The sequence below is a fragment of the Petromyzon marinus genome, chromosome 24 (assembly GCF_048934315.1).
Source record: "Petromyzon marinus isolate PM22_M1 ecotype Great Lakes invasive population chromosome 24, UKy_Petmar_22M1.pri1.0, whole genome shotgun sequence".
In the NCBI taxonomy this organism is placed as follows: domain Eukaryota; kingdom Metazoa; phylum Chordata; class Hyperoartia; order Petromyzontiformes; family Petromyzontidae; genus Petromyzon; species Petromyzon marinus.
The window spans coordinates 17530414-17548145 of record NC_133690.1 but is presented as its reverse complement, the minus strand read 5'-3'; the positions used below and the strand labels follow the sequence as shown (position 1 = coordinate 17548145).

Genomic DNA, 17732 nt, shown 5'->3' with positions numbered 1-17732 from the left:
CACCACCCCTTCGGAGAGGCTCACTAACAGCATTTGCCCCAACAGCCTGTGTCGGCTAAACAAGAGCTCTTTGTATGTATACATGCCTGTGTGTGCCTATGTAAGTGTGCATCTGTGTGTGCGCATGCGTATGTCTGTGATAAATGTGTATACACACACATTCCCGAGTTCGATTCCCGCTCACGGACAGCACCAGTGACAATTATCTGAACCGGTCCTGGGCCTCCCTGAGGTCGATTCAGCCTCAAATGATTACCTGGTGCGGTGTGTAAACATCGCCACTCGGGAGACAAAGGCGGCCCGGTGTGGCGCTAGCCGCCCACCGCCTCGTGTGCCGTGCCAGCCTTCATAGGTGCTCGCTAACAGCACTTGCCCCAACAGTCGACTCAGGCTATACGACGGATCTTTGTCGTTGTATACCTGTGTGTACGTGTATATGTATATGTACATCTTCGTGTGTGTATACATGTGTGTGTGTGCTTGTGTGCGCGCGTGTGTTTGTGCTGTCACCGATTGAGGGCACCATCGCTGATGATTCAGGACACCTCTCTGGCCCGCAAACACAGCGTTTGAGCTTGGCAGCGTTTCCCATCAGTGTGTCCCTGAGTTCTCGGCAGGGGGGCACCGAGCTCCCCCTACCCACCCCCCCCCCCCCCAGGGCCAGACCCCAATGGCGTGGCGACAGACCTGACATTTTGGTTAATTCAGGCATGCGAGATGGATTTCGCGCGTGGTGGAACGGTGGCGTGGTGGTGAGCGCACTGCACAGCAAACCCCGGTGGGCCTGAGATGGACGATTCTCCACCTAGAGCCAACATCAGTGACAACTATCCGAACCAGTCCTGGGATTCCGCCTAGGTCGGCTCGGCCTTAAATGGGCACTCGGTGCGTTGTGCAAATTAAAAAAATCGTCACTGGGGGAGACAAAGGCGGCCGTGCGTGTGTAGCGCTGGCAATGACACCCGCTCGCGAGCAGTGTGGTCCTGCATAGGTACTCGCTTAGAGTACTTGCCCACAAAGCCTGCGTGGGCTACACGGGGCACCTTTGTGTGTGTGTGCACGCGGGAGCGTGTGCATTGCGACTGACATTCGTTCACTCAACATCGATACAGTGCAGGCGCAGTACATACGTCCTGTACTCGCGTGATGTGAAGGTAAATATGGAGCCCCAGTTGGTAAATCCACTGCTGGATGAGGGCCTTGCCGAGCCGCAGACAGATTGGTCCTATCCTTGCAAGCTAAGCAGGCTGAAAGCCTGCTTAGCTTGCAAGAACTATTAAGATCGGGCCCATTGCGAGCGATATGGCTAATGCCTTTAGTTCGTATCGTATAATTAAAAAAAAAATAACGTTTGCACTTCGAGATTACTCGGAAGCATGAAAAACTCATCACATTCGTCAACCACACTGTGGCCTAAAAAGAAAAAAATATGTGAATCGACGTTTCGTGCATTGACCCTTCTTCGTAGCGCATTACAATGTAAACACAAACGCGCCGCTTTGCTTTCTCCGTGTTTACATGCGCGCGTCTGTAGGCGCGCGCGTGTGTGTGTGTGTGTGCTCGTGTGTGTGTGTGTGCTCGTGTATGTGTGAGCCGGCGCATGATTTGTAACGAGCCGAGTTTAACCCCTTGCCACCTATCGAATCGCTTTGATATCGGCGTCGTTGGTCGCGCGTGTCTCTCGGGAATAAATGAAGGGACCATTAGAAAAGATAATTTCCGTTCGGGTGCAGGGCAACGTGGTCTTTTTTACATCGTCGCTGCGGGTGACTGATTAGCTCCGCCAAAATATATAAATATATTAATATATAAGCGGCCCGGTAGAAGCTGGGGGTAATTAAATTCCATTCCTGTGTCCGGGGCATTGTGGGTGAAATGGTTACCACGGCAACTGAGTGTCAACTGCCCCCCCATTTCCCTCCCTACCAAATGTGGGGGGTGGGGGATGAAATCAATGAGCGAGCACTTCCCAAAGAGACGGAGATAATGCACGCGGGGCGCGCGCGCTCGCGCACTCACGCGCGCGAGCGCCTCACGGAGCGCGCTTGGGCCGAATGAAACCCAACGCGAACGCGCCCAGAACGAACCCGCGCAGCGCGTCGACAAGGAGATTCAAACAGCAGCAGCAGCAGCGTGCGCGGTTTGCTATACCGCCCCGTGTGTGTGTGTTAGTGTGCGTGCGTTCATGCATGCGGGTGGGTGGGGGTTGTGTGTGTGCGTATTCGAGTGGGTGGGGGTAGTCGTGTGTGTGTGTGTGTGTTCGCGTGTGTGGGGAGCGGTAGTGTAGCGGTTCCTGGCGACAAGGGTTCGATTCCCGCTCACGGCTAACACCAGTGACGATTATCTGAACCGGTTCTGGGCCTCCCCTAGGTCGATTCAGCCTCAAATGAGTACCTGGTGCGGTGTATAAACATCGCCACGAAGAAAACAAAGAGGGCCGGGCGTGGTGCTGTCCACCCACCCCCTCGTGTGCCGTGCCGGCCTTCATAGGTGCTCGCTAACAGCACTAAAGGCGATACGGGGGGAGGGGGGGTCTGTGTCTTTGTTCGTTGACAAAGGCGGCCAGGCGTGGTGCCTGCATGCCCACTCCATCGAGCGCTGGTGCAATATCCTGAATAGGTGCTCGCTAACAGCACTTACCCTCCCAGTCTAGGGGGATCTTAGTCCATGGTCTATGCATGGAACATGAACACCCATGGGTCCTTGCTAACAACACTTGCCCCATCAGCCTGTAAAGGTGATACGGTGGGCATCTTTTTGTTGTGTGTGTTGTTGTGTGTGTTGTTGTGTGTGTTGTTGTGTGTGTTGGGCGTGTGTGTTGTTGTGCGTGTTGTTGTGTGTGTTGGTCGTGTGTGTTGTGCGTGTGTGTTGGTCGTGTGTGTTGGGCGTGTGTGTTGTTGTGTGTGTTGTTGTGTGTGTTGGTCGTGTGTGTTGGGCGTGTGTGTTGTTGTGTGTGTTGTTGTGCGTGTTGTTGTGTGTGTTGGGCGTGTGTGTTGTTGTGTGTGTTGTTGTGTGTGTTGGTCGTGTGTGTTGTGCGTGTGTGTTGGTCGTGTGTGTTGGGCGTGTGTGTTGTTGTGTGTGTTGTTGTGTGTGTTGGGCGTGCGTGTTGTTGTGTGTGTTGTTGTGTGTGTTGTTGTGTGTGTTGTTGTGTGTGTTGTTGTGTGTGTTGTTGTGTGTGTTGTTGTGTGTGTTGTTGTGTGTGTTGTTGTGTGTGTTGTTGTGTGTGTTGGGCGTGCGTGTTGTTGTGTGTCCGTGTGAAGTCACTTCCTTGAAAAAGAAGGGGAGGTGAGGGGGAATAGAGGGAGAGGCATAGTTGGTGAGAAGGTGAGAAGGCGGAAGAAGAAGATGAATGGTTAGAGAGAGAGAGAGGTGAAGGAGGACTTGAGAGCGTGGGCAGTGAAGGGCGTTAGAGGTAACCATGTATAGGGGGGTCGCCGGGGGGGGCATGCAGATTCAGGGGGGCACGACCCAATGTGAACGCAGCGTCTTGCACCAGTGATAACACATTGTAGCATCACGCTTGGGGTTACGGGGCTGGCGAGGGGGTAGGCAGGTAGGGAAGGAGAGAGGGAAGGAGGATAAGGGGGGAGGGGGGAAGATGGGTTTGGAGGAAGCGCAAGGAGCCGGCAGTAAACAATGGATTATATTTTATTAGAGGGAGGGGAAGGGAGACCTGAGAGAGACTGAGATGGGATTAGAGCAGAGTGGGGAGAAAGGCAGGATGAGAGTAAGAGATGGATTATTGGGAAGCAGAATTGGAGAGAGTGAGCGTTGGGAGGCACGCAGGGCAGGGGAGGGAGGGCGAGAGGAGTAGGGGCAGGGAGAGCTGGGGGGGGGGGGAGCACGGTGTGGGGAAGAAGCGGCCCCGGTTCACGCCACTGCCGAGACAAATTGAAAAGGACTGTTCACTCGCACTGCCTCGTGCCTCGATGGGTTTTTATCTGCCTGCGACAACCCTGATGTCGTTACCGCTTTGCTATTTACAGTGTATTTATATTTTTATTTTTTCACGTCTTTTCGCCTCCTCCTACTCCTCCTACTGTCAGACTGTTGCCCTCTCCCACTCCCCCCTCAATCGCGGGCCCAACAGCGAGCGATGCGCGGCGGTGGCGAGGGGGGAGCCGTGCGGCTCACCCGACCCCCTAGGGCGCTGTCCGCCGCGGGGAGGGTGCTGAGTTCATCCCGCGCAGGAGTTCGCAGGGGTAGCCGCTCCGAGCGATGCGCGTGGCGAGGTCTGGAAGCGTTTTGCTTCGAACCGCTAAGGTTCACGGTGCTCGCTAACAGCACTTGCCCTAAAAGTGTGGTCAGGCTATACGGGGGATCTTTGTCTTTGTTGGTTGACAAAGGCAGCAGGGCGTGGTGCTGAACACCCAGCCTTTCGAGCGCCGGTGATGTAGCCGTTAGAGGTGCTCGCTAACAGCACTTGTCATAACAGTCTCTTGAGGCTATACAGAGGTTCACGGACAAGGATCGGAACGAGCGTTAAAACGTGAGATAAATATTCGCTACTCTGTATGGTCGTGAGCGGGTTTTGAACTCGGGTCACCGGGTTTGTAGCGTAGTGCTCTAACCACGACACTACCGACTTCCCCAAACGTGGATACAACTGCACACACACGTGCCATCATGCACACACACGTGCCATCGTGTACACACACGTGCCATCTTGCACGCACACAAACACGTGCCATCGTGTACACACACGTGCCATCTTGCACGCACACACACACGTGCCATCGTGTACACACACACACATGCCATCGTACACACACACACGTGCCATCGTGTACACACACGTGCCATCGTGCACACACACGTGCCATCGTGCACACACACACGTGCCATCGTGCACACACACACACGTGCCATCGTGTACACACACACACGTGCCATCGTGTACACACACGTGCCATCTTGTACACACACGTGCCATCTTGCACACACACGTGCCATCTTGCACGCACACACACACGTGCCATCATGTACACACACGTGCCATCTTGCACGCACACACACACGTGTCATCGTACACACACACGTGCCCTCGTGTACACACACACACGTGCCATCGTGCACACACACACGTGTCATCGTGTACACACACACGTGCCATCGTGCACACACACACGTGCCATCGTGCACACACACACACGTGCCATCGTGTACACACACACACGTACCATCGTGCACACACACGTGCCATCGTGTACACACACACGTGCCATCGTGCACACACACGTGCCATCGTGCACACACACACACACGTGCCATCGTGTGCACACACACACGTGCCATCGTGCACACACACACGGGCGTGCATACATACACTTATGCGCGTGCACACTGACGATGACATGCAAATATGTTTTGCTTATGATGATACATTTATTAAAAACAGAACTGAAATCAAATGGAAATCCCTTTGTAAGAGAAATCTCGAGAGAGGACACGAGGAAAACAAACACCCCAACATACAAAGATAGCTCCACTTTTTACGAAAAAAGAATTGAATCACTAACTTTGAAATATTTTTTGTCGTAGGGGCGACGTTTTTAGAGAGGACTAAAACCTTTATGATGAATATTATGATTTAATATTGCAGGTTAGCCTCTTACAACCCCTGTATCCTCCAGACGTTTTACAATTTTAATTCAAAGCTAGAGCCAGTGATGAATTCATTATTATTGGATTTTTTTTCATTCCATTGCACACATACAGTGAGGGAAAAAGTATTTGATCCCCTGCTAATTTTGTACGTTTGCCCACTGACAAAGAAATGATCAGTCTATAATTTTAATGGTAGGTTTATTTGAACAGTGAGAGACAGAATGACAACAAAAAAATCCAGAAAAACGCATGTCAAAAATGTTATATATTGATTTGCATTTTCATGAGGGAAATAAGTATTTGACCCCTCTGCAAAACATGACTTAGTACTTGGTGGCAAAACCCTTGTTGGCAATCACAGAGGTCAGACGTTTCTTGTAGTTGGCTACCAGGTTTGCACACATCTCAGGAGGGATTTTGTCCCACTCCTCTTTGCAGATCTTCTCCAAGTCATTAAGGTTTCGAGGCTGACGTTTTGCAATTCGAACCTTCAGCTCCCTCCACATATTTTTATGGTATTAAGGTCTGGGGACTGGCTAGGCCACTCCAAGACCTTAATGTGCTTCTTCTTGAGCCACTCCTTTGTTGCCTTGGCCGTGTGTTTTGGGTCATTGTCATGCTGGAATACCCATCCATGACCCATTTTCAATGCCCTGGCTGAGGGAAGGAGGTTCTCACCCAAGATATGACGGTACATGGCCCCGTCCATTCCTCCTCCTCCAAACACGGCGAGTTGAGTGGATGCCAAAGAGCTCCATTTTGGTCTCATCTGACCACAAAACTTTCACCCAGTTGTCCTCTGAATCATTCAGATGTTCATTGACAAACTTCAGACGGGCATGTATATGTGCTTTCTTGAGCAGGGGGACCTTGCAGGCGCTGCTTGATTTCAGTCCTTCACGGCGTAGTGTGTTACCAATTGTTTTCTTGGTGACTATGATCCCAGCTGCCTTGAGATCATTGACAAGATCCTCCCGTGTATTCTGGGCTGATTCCTCACCGTTCTCATGATCATTGCAACTCCACGAGGTGAAATCTTGCATGGAGCCCCAGGCCGAGGGAGATTGACAGTTCTTTTGTGTTTCTTCCATTTGCAAAAAATCGCATCAACTGTTGTCACCTTCTCACCAAGCTGCTTGGCAATGGTCTTGTAGCCCATTCCAGCCTTGTGAAGGTCTACAATCTTGTCCCTGACATCCTTGGGGAGCTCTTTGGTCTTGGCCATGGTGGAGAGTTTGGAATCTGATTGATTGATTGCTTCTGTGGACAGGTGTCTTTTATACTGGTAACAAGCTGAGATTAGGAGCACTCCCTTTAAGAGTGTGCTCCTAATCTCAGCTCGTTACCTGTATAAAAGACACCTGGGAGCCAGACATCTTTCTGATTGAGAGGGGGTCAAATACTTATTTCCCTCATTAAAATGCAAATCAATTTATAACATTTTTGACATGCGTTTTTCTGGATTTTTTTGTTGTTATTCTGTCTCTCACTGTTCAAATAAACCTACCATTAAAATTATAGACTGATCATTTTTTTGTCAGTGGGCAAACGTACAAAATCAGCAGGGGATCAAATACTTTTTTCCCTCACTGTACAACGACAAAGATGCCCCCCCCCCCCATAGCACAGTCTGTTGGGGCAAGTGCTGTTAACGAGGAGGGGCGGGTGACCAGCACCACACCAGGCCGCCGTTGTCTCCGAAGTTGCGATGTTCACACATCCCACCAGGTACTCAATTGAGTTGGACCTATGGGAGGCCTAGGACCGGTTCAGACAATCGCCTCTGGTGTTGGTGGCCGTGAGCGGAAATCGAACTCGGGTCGCCGGATTCCTAGCGCAGCGCGCTAACCACTGCGCCACCACTGCTCGATCACCCGCACACACACACAACCACACGTGCAGATTGATGGAGCACCACATAGGTGAGAGTGGTGCCTGATAGATTCTTTGCACTGTCATTCCGAGTCTGCTGTCTAATTCTCGGCCCATTCATTGCAGAAAACGAGAGATAACCTTTTCAACCCGAAACCTCACTCCCCCCTTCCCCCTCGCCCCCCCTTACCCCCCCCCCCCCAAACCCTTAGGTTTGAGATTTCATTTCGGGCCACACACACACACAATTCCGTTGCAAACTCTAAAGAAAAAAAATATAAAATAATTGGAGCAAGAGAAGGAGGTTTGGAGGGGATGAGTAGCAGAGGCATTACAAACTCGGGTTGGTGGGGTTGATGGGTTGACCGGAAAAAAAAATAAAACAATGGATAGGTGGGGTGGGGAGTGGTGGGGTGATGTGGGAAGGGGAGGGGTGGGGAGGGGTGAGATGGGGAGGGGTGAGGTGGAGTGGGGAGAGGTGGAGTCTCAAGGGGACCGCAGCTTTCATCAGGTGCACATTTGGCGCAACGCGGTGGGGGGGGGGGGGGGGGAGTCGAGAATAAAACGAATAAAATGAATGAATTGAGACTCATAATAAAGAGGTGTGATGTGAAATAGTTCTGGTGGGGGAGGGGCGGGGGCGTTGTAGCCAGACTGGGGGGGGGGGGGGTAGGGGGAGGGGCGCGCGCAAAGGATAAAATAATTGAGGATCGTGTTTTGCTTGGCATTTTATTTTTGATCCGCTCTTCTGAAGATGCTGTTTAAAAGGCTGGAAGCAATAATGTAGACCAGATCGTGGCTTCTGTGAGCCCCCTCCCCTCCAACCACACACGCACCCCACAGCGCCCGGCTGCCGTGTCGTATGTAAAATTATTTACTTATCTGTTTATTATCCGTTCCGTCATTAATCCATTAATTATCGCCATAATTAATCTACGGATCATTCACTCGTTAATTAATCTCGTCCCCCCCCCCATATATATATTTTTGTTTTAATCTAAAATGTGCACCGGCGTCTTGATTTGCATTGGTGGTGCGACACGACAACAGAGCACCGTCGTGACGCAACGTTCACTCCGTGTACAAACCGTGTGTTCCCGGGTACCCCACGCAGACTGGTGGGGCACGTGCTGTCAGCGAGCACCTATTAAGGCCGACACGGAACACGAGCCACGTGGTGTGGCCAGCACCACGACCGCCCGCTTTTGTGCAACTCTGTTACCAAGGGCTAGTTGATTTCAGCCTGGCAATCCTCACAATGGTGGCTTTGGCTGGGCCATCGCACAAAGACGGCCACTGCATCGCGCGCTTTCAAATGCGCTTCTGTGGCCGTCTGGAACGCTCTTCCTCCCGATATTAGGAAGCCACTGGAGCTGTGCACTTTTAAAGCGAGAATAAAAACTCCTTTCTATAGAACTACGTTTTTGTGCTTAGTTTGTTGTCCAATTAGCATGGTTGGCTACATACGGTGCGACGGAAGTTCAGCATACACACATACAACATACATCGTAAAAGCGAATAATACATCAGGTGCTTGGAATAATTTGGAATATTGTAGGTGCGGGGGGGTCATGTCACATTGCCTAGTCGGGATTCGCACGTGGCACGGAGTTGACAACACAGAATGGCTGGAGGGGAAGGGAGTTTCAGGCTGTGGGAGCAGCAGGGGAGAATGAGCGACCTCCCACTGAGCGAAAGTTCCCTGCGGGGGATTCGACAGAAGGCCTCGCCTCGTTGGTTGCTGGAGCGGAGAGTGCGTGGAGGGGAGTAGAGTGAGATGAAAGGGGAGGGGTAGGAGAGTGTGTGGAGGGGAGTAGAGTGAGATGAGAGGGGAGAGGTAGGAGAGTGCGTGGAGGGGAGTAGAGTGAGATGAGAGGGGAGAGGTAGGAGAGTGCGTGGAGGGGAGTAGAGTGAGATGAGAGGGGACAGGTAGGAGAGTGCGTGGAGGGGAGTAGAGTGAGATGAGAGGTAGGAGAGTGTATGAGAGAGGTATGAATGAGAGTGCGTGGGGGGGGGGGGGGTGCAATCGAGTGGAATGAGTCGGGGGCTATGTATAACGCTATTCATAGACAATTTATTTTACTGAACGGGACCAGAGAGGGCCCCATTTAACTATTCGATGCAAAGCGGTGTTTCGCTTGTGAGCGACGCAATGCAGACTCACGCGCGAGACTCACACGGAGACTCACATGGAGACTCATTCGGAGACTCATTCGGAGACTCATACGGAGACTTACACACCGAGACACACAGAGACTCACACGGAGACTCACACATCGAGACTCACAGAGACTCACGCACTGAGACTCACGCACTGAGACTCACACACTGAGAACCATGCGTGGAGAGGTGTGGGGGGTCGAGTCGAGGCCAGGCAGACGCCTCTCCTCAAACTCTTGGCACCTGGGCGCCGCTCCCCGTCTGCGTCCACCGCATTAAACGATTTAACTTTACTTCGCCAGCCTCGCGTTAATCAAGACCCGGTGCCTCCACTAATCTCCAATCTCACAGTGCAAACCCATATTGGGGAGGCGGAGTAGAGGAAGCGAGAGAGATAAGGCAGGGGCGGCTCCATGGAGGAGGATCTTCATGATTGCCTGCATGCCCTAAATCATAATGATCATCATGTCCTTTGAATCATCCAGGAAAGCCACACTCAGTCGCAGAACCCTTGTTCAGGAGGGTCCTACTGCTACTGCTCCAGCAGTGGGGTATTGTTTATTGTAAAATGTGTACAGCAAATTGATGAGATGCGTTTATGAATATTCACGTGGGAGGAGGAAACCGGAGCAGCTGGAGGAACCCCCTCATTGCGCGCGAGGGGACAGCACTCCATCGCCGTACAGATGGAAACAGATGGCAATGAGTTCACTTGCTGCACCGCCTTCTCCTGGCAAGTCACAGTGCGGCCACCTCCTCCTCGACTCCCACGGGAGAGGATATTCACAGTGTCTGTGTGTGTGATCCACCAAACCCTCGTTGTTGCCTCCACACACGCGGTGTTGGATTACAGACAGCCGCGTGCAGAGTAGCCACCCCGGTCCGGCCACCCAGGGTGAACTTCGGCCTGGTCGTTGCGTTGGGCGAGCAGAGCGGCGACCGGACGCTCAAATATTAAAACAAAAACTAAAATTCGTAATGCCACTCGTGGATTGGGATGGAATCAATGCGGCCGTGGTTGCCAACGCAGCTGCGTTGGCCGTATCGGTGATTAATCTGTCACTCCGCATCATTTGTCATTGGGAAATGCCCGTGGACTTTATATCTCATGTACAATTCACGACACAACACGTCTCTCTCTATCTATATCTAAAACGTCTCCAGACGCCGTACGGACACGGCATTCATATATATTTATATACAGAGAGAGCGAGAGAGGCGGGCAATCGTAGACAAAGGAAGAAAACAACAATACGAAGGGCTTGAGCCTGGCTTTTAACAAGGCCAGGGAGTTGACAGCACGGACGGCTGGTGAGAGGGGGGGGGGGAGCGGTGTGCGGGGGGAGAGAGTTCAAGGCCAGCAGAGGAGAATGAGCGACCCACCCACGAAATGAAGGTTGACATCGCTTTTGGTTAGAACTTGACTTAATAGATCATTGTATGATAATTTAGTTCACACACACATTTGTATAAATAAAAAAAACAAATCTACGGAGCAATGAATGGTGTATGTTGAACTTGTTTCGCGCCGTACATTGGCAGCCGTGCTAATGGGAGGTGCGTCTTTACGACGATGCCCAGTGAGGCCTGGTGGAGGAGGTGACTCCTTCAGATGAGACTCATACTGGTCTCTTGAGTTCACACCTGGGTTAAAATAAATCACCTGAAAACTTTTTTATTCATGGCAGTGGCAGTATATTAAAAATGAAACTGTTATAAATGTTAATATGCCTGTTGTTTCATTATGTATGTTATTAAACGTATATATTTCCGCACCTCCGATTAGCACGGTTGGCTACGTACGGGGCGAAAGAAGTTCAACATGCATACATAATTGTAATTATTTATCTTGACTTTTTAGCGATGAGTTCTTGGACCCGCATTGTATTTATTAGAAGTGCTGTCACGGATGCAATTCAGAGCTGGGAGATATTTTATTAAAATAGTGGAAGAATATGAAATCATGATATTTGTATCCTGCATTCACGTAATTATATTTTATTTTTGTTTTATTAAAGCCCTTTGTCGATCCACTATTGGATGAAGGCCTCCCTACGTCATCTTAGCCATCGAGGTTGTTTCACCATATTTCACCACACTACTCAGTGTGGCTTGCTCCAGGTAGAGTGGACAGGAGCGGTTCAAATATCACTGCTAGCCATAGCCAGGAATCGAACTCAGGACCGCCGGGTAACACAACAGCCGAAGTGCGTCAACCACTGCCCCACCACTCCACCGCCTTGCTCACAACACATTCATCCAACTGCGTATAAGCGCCTGTCATATTTATATTTCACGTATGTTTGCATAACGGTGATACAACACTGTTAGGCCCTGGACACTCAAATCACGTCGGGGCCTGCACACGCCCTACAGTAGACCAGGTAGGGCTGATTTCTTTAACCGAATCATTCACATCACCAAATCATGACTGAACGCATCATGCCCCCCTCCTTCCCCCCTACCAATTTGTGACAATACTTAGAATCGCAGAGGTGGCAAATTGTTCGAAAAAAAAATCCCACGATACGGCGAGACGAATTTAACGTCAATAAAGCAAGCAAAATTGCATAACTCCCCAAAAACATTGTTGTAATAAAACAGCAATAGCGTGGATTTTTTTTACGTGTTCATATGAGAGCGCATCACCGCTTCACTTTATGACAATTCGCTGCAGCAGATCGCATTAAATAGGGCATCTTAACACAATCACGGAACACAATGAAACAAAATATGCGCATATGTTACACGCGGATTGTCGGACGCCGTTACCATTTGTCAAAGGCGGGCTGGTTTTTTCTCCCTCCCCCCCCCCCCCTAATATTTATTCAAACACTGCTTGCAGTGTCGTCATGAAGGGCTTATCGATGCAAATGTAAACGTGAGTAGCCGTGCGAGTCCCCCTAACCCATCGCGGCCCCGCAGTGGCAGCTCGGGATACAATTAGCGGCCTTCGCGGTGAGACGCTTGCATTGTGGCAAGCGGTGGTGGGCGGGGTTATGTGGGGGGTTGGGTGGGGGGTTGGGTAGGGGGTTAGGTGGGGGGTTGGGTGGGGGGTTGGGTAGGGGGTTAGGTGGGGTTGGGTGGGGAGTTGGGTGGTTGGGGTTTGGTGGTTGGGGTTGGGTGGGGGGGTAGGTGGGGGTTGGGTGGTTGGGGTTGGGTGGTTGGGGTTGGGTGGTTGGGGTTGGGTGGGGAGTCGGGTGGGGGGTTGGGTGGTCAGAGTGCATCTCGCCTCCTGGGGCGACCTTTCTCCCGTCGCGAGTTGTATCGCGAGGGGGCCTTGCAGCGGAGAATCCTCGTGGTGAGGGGGGCCCCACGTGCTTCGTACGACCGCAGTTCGGAGAGGGGAGGGACCCTGCTGGTGGCTCTCCCCCTCCCTCTCCCCCTCCCTCCCTCCCCAACTACGCCGTGACATCAATGGCATCAAAGCAAACACATTTTTTTTTGGCCGTGAATTTTACACGCTAGTTTAACACCGAGGTCAACGTGTTACGGGACATTTGATTTGATTTAAACGCTCGTAGGTGTTTCGTGCCCGTCCTTTTGATTGCTTTCATGTGGCGGGGTGGTTTCTGCTCGGCGTTTTGCGTCGATTGTCCGCGCTGCGTTATTAATTGTTGCTGTTGTTGACATTTTGGTGACGACCCATGCTTCGCTTGAAACTACGGGGGGACACTATCGCGTCGTATTACTCACAGAGTCACCTGGCGGCCCAGGTCACTCTTAGCAAATGAGACTCATATCCTGATCGTCTTGTGTTCTCACTCGGTTGCGCGAAATGCACCAAAGGGAAGTGAAGTAAAGCACACAGCAGTTGCTCCCAATCTCACACGTTTATTTAACAGTCCAATGGACGAGGTTTCCACTGCCAACCCGATTGCATTCCACTTCATTGTTACTTGCTTTATTGGTCCTGTATGTACGATGAGCTGAGGTGACCCCTGACCTCGCTATTGAGCTGTACCCTCCATCCACTGCGGAGGCACCACCGCGTGCTGTGCGTACAATGTGTGCAGCACAAACAGATTTAACGCGCGTGAACCATTCACTCGCACTCGCGATTCGATGAGCCAGCGTGAGATATGAAATCCCACTTTTCTAAGGTGGGGGAAAATGTATCCATAGGACAACCAACTGTGAACTTTCTCACAAAGTGGTACTCATCTTATCGACCCCCGAGATATGATGGGCTGACTCGACCCCTCTCACCCCCCCCTCCCCCTGCCATGAACGGGATGTGAACTCTCGAACTTCTGGTTGCGTGCCGCTCACTCGACCGCTGGGCCATCCTGTTGGATTGTTGTCTAATAATCCCAAAAATATTTGCATAAATATTCCATGATCTATTCTGACACGCACGATTTCATTCATGTATCGCGTGCCAAAAAAAATCGATTTTAATCTTTAAATACATTAAGTTACATGCCTACGGGGGTGGACCTACATATTACATGAATACCGTATTCTCTGGATTAAAAGATGCTCCAGAAATTAAGACGAACAGTAAAAACGTGTGCCCGGTGTCAATAAAGTTCAACAGATCTGGTTTCTCTCTCTCACACACACGCACGCGCACACCAACTGGGTTATAAGCCACATTCCCAGCTATTGCTTGATAATACAGGGGAAATGAGTGCATCGTGTAACTCATAGAACACGGTGGGTATATACATCTGAGTCAACATTCACTCTATTATAGAGTGGACGACTGCGAGGTTAATCCATTGCTAAGCAAATTGGACATTGTGGCACAGACAATAATTTAATGGCCTACGCAATTAAAATTCTCCCTTGGCTAATTAGCGAGGCAAATTAAAGTCCTTCGCAAGCAGACACTTCCTTTGCTTAAATTGTAATCTTTATGTGTGCCTCATATACAGGAATTACAAGCAATATACTGCGTTATTTTATTGTTTAATAATTTAATAAAATTGAAATTCTGTGAGAATTCAAAGGACAAATTGCCCTCAATTCGCCCGACGTTTTCAGATCTCCGAAGCTAAGCGGGTTGTGAGCCTGTTTGGGAATAGGCATTGAGACTGGTTAAAAATACCAGGCGGTCTCGCGAGAAGTGTGATGTCTGAGGTTGCAAGGGGGATTGTGGCGCGGTAGTGGATTGCTGAATCCATTCCTGCAGAGTGCGACCGATATTGTTCTCAGTGGCAGAGCGGGCGAGAAGGTGCGTTCCCTCTCTACCACCGTGTTGGACCAGCAGAGGTCACTGAGCCGTAGCTCTTTGACATCCGCTTCCGTGGGCCGTTCTCCTAACACGCAGGGAAGAGATGCACCGCCCTTCGAGAGAGTCCTCGTCTCGTCACAATGATGCCGAGGGCACAATCGGGGTGACATTTCGGGGGGGAGGGGAGGAGGAGAGGATAGGACTTGGGAGGGGGAAGGTAAACATGAATTAAAATGACCGATGTGCGTGATGGGGGCATCTGCCACGTTGTACGGGAGCGGCGAGAAGGATACAGCGAGGGCTGCAGTGGTTTTGTTTGTTGCGTTCGGGGTGGTGGCGAGGGTTGGGGGTCTGGCTTTCAGGGCAGAGAAAGAGAGAGGGGCACAGGCTGCAGAAGAGGCTTCACCATCAGCTGCTTAACCAATTAAGCCCTCCCAATGGAGACGTATTTAACGGAGCGCAGCTGTCTGTTGTTTCATATCTGCCGCCGAGCTGCAGACGGACGTCTCATAAATGCTGTTTGCGCGCGTTCCTAGCCGGGAGGGCAATTACCGCGAAATAATTGAAAGGTAAAAAAAAGGTTGCTTGAAGTCCTTGTGTTAATGATGATATTCGTACACATGAACACCACACTGCACGACTCTTGTGGGGAATTTTAAATTATTATTTTTGGGGGGGGGGGGTGAGTTGGGGGGGGGGGGCTAATATCACAATGCTCCTCACCGTCTTCGCCGTCGCCCCGTTAATGTTTTAGCTGCTCGCGTTTCGCGTAAAAATGTTTAAAGGCGAGTCCTTCTGTTCCCCGCTACGGTCAAACGTCGCGGGCTTTTTTGATCGCATGCAACGTAAATCGTCGACGGCGCCCGCACCTCTCGTCTCGTCTTTAATCGTCATCATTTGCCTGCCGGTCGCCTTCGATCGTTAATCTCCTAACGTCATCTCTCTATCTCTCTCTCTCTCTCGATGGTTGTCGACATTCGCTTTGGAGATGCGGGGGCTGGTGCACGCAAGGCGGCGAGACGTTGCCGCTAGGGGGCAGTACAGCAAGTAGGCTCGTGAGACCACTTTGATTTCATAGAGGCGCGTTCCACACCCACGTCTGAATGAGTGTTTCTTTTTCTTGAGACGCTTCCCATTTTTTTTTTTTACCTCCCGTGACTATGCAGCAAAATTATTCGTAGCCAAAATGTTTGTGGGGCTTTTTTGTTCTTGGGGGGTGGGGGGGGGGTGAAGCAGACTCTCTCTGCAAAATGAATTGACTCAGTGAGGGATTACTGATAAAATATCATCATCAGCAGCAGCATCGCCACCATCTGTCAAATGTGTGATGTCCCGAATGGCTTTTACTTAATCATAACATCATCGCCATGACCACCGCCATCATCATTGTAATCACCAATCGTAATTTGTTTTTTATTGTTATTGCAATCAGAGAGTTGCCGTAGTTGTTTGCTCACTGCACTATAAATCTCGCCATCGTTTGGGAATAATAAAAATATGTAGAACCCGTCCTGGCCTGGACCCCCGCCTCCAACTTCACCAACGCACCACTGACCCCTTGACCTTCACGGCATGGGGAGGCCTAAATACCGCAATGGAATGGAAACATACATTACGATCGCCGCCGCGGTCGCTGCCCACCACTCGCATTGGCTGCTGATATTTGGGCTACGCCCATTTCAAACCTTTAAAAGCAGTTGTCTTTAGAAGCTAACCCCCCTTTTTCCTGAAGACGACCGCTTGTGTTGCGATCGAAACGTCGATATTTTTTGTTATTTTTTTCTGTCTACGTGGCTTTACCGAAAGACCCAAAGAACATTATCATTATAGATTAAAATTTTTACATAAATACTGTAGAGGATGCTAAACATACACACGGAGAATGCAATTATGATCGTACTAAATAAACACACGCCATCGGGGACAGACGCCATCAGAGAAACTGCTTGAGCCGAGAGAGGAAAACGGGACGCCTGTTATTAGCGAGCACCTATACAGGCCAGCACAACGGAGGAGGGAGTGGTGCGGCCTCGCCCGGCCGTTTTTGTCTCCTCGGTCGTGATGTGTACACATGGCACCAGGCACTCATTTAAAGCTGAGTCGACCTATGAGAGCCCCCAGACCGGTTGAGGTATTCACCACCGATGCTGGTGGCCATGGCTGGGATTCGCACTTGGCCTGATTCACAATCGTCGACGTCGTCATCATCATCAGACAATGCGCTGACACACATAACCTGCCTCCCTCTGTACTTGTGGAGGCGCTGTTGTTTGCCGGCTCTGTCCCTCATTAGTGGTGACCTCTGCCCCCCCTGTCCCCCCTCCCGCCCTCCCCCACGTGTGTGTGTGTGTTTGTGTTTACGCCCCCAGGTGTGAAATCGCCACGGGGACAGGGACAGCGCGTCCGCTTCGGCTAACGACTCCGGGACGGTACGCCGGATGATGATGATGACTCGTGCGCACACTCATTTGCATGGCCCGACTTGGGTTGAAAGCGTTGATGCATCATCTCCGTCCGCCCGTCCGTCTGTAACTGGGGGAGGGGAGGCGATTGCTCTCGTAAAGACGATCCAATATTAACGACTGTTCAGTATAAAGTCGTCTTGCTATTCGGGACACTGCTACAATGGAGCAGCGACCGAATTGATCGGGGCAAAGCAGACACATTGACGATGCTGCACTCGCTGGCAGCTATTCACGCGCCCAATTTATAAATTGGTCATCAGAAAGCATTTTCTTCAAATGTTATTCTCATCGGCGCCCCATGAAGGCGTGCAGCATCACACACTCCATCTCTCTACTGCTCGCTCTGTTCGTGTGCTGTGAAGGAATGTAACCTGATGCATGTATAGTCGCTGTCCTTTTAAGTCCACCGTGTTATTTACGACTCTGTTAAATTGATCAAAAGGTTGCCC

At 50.8% G+C, this 17732-nt stretch overlaps 1 protein-coding gene across 6 annotated transcripts in view; it reads left to right on the top strand.

Moving 5' to 3' along the window:
* Positions 1-17732, top strand: part of LOC116945640 (CUGBP Elav-like family member 1) — a 285868-nt gene that overhangs the window by 67853 nt on the left and 200283 nt on the right. For all 6 annotated transcript variants that reach the window (XM_076069475.1, XM_032960154.2, XM_076069478.1 and 3 more), the window contains exon 2: positions 17188-17247. The gene's annotated coding sequence lies outside the window, so the exon portion shown is untranslated. The remainder of the gene's footprint in view (positions 1-17187; positions 17248-17732) is intronic.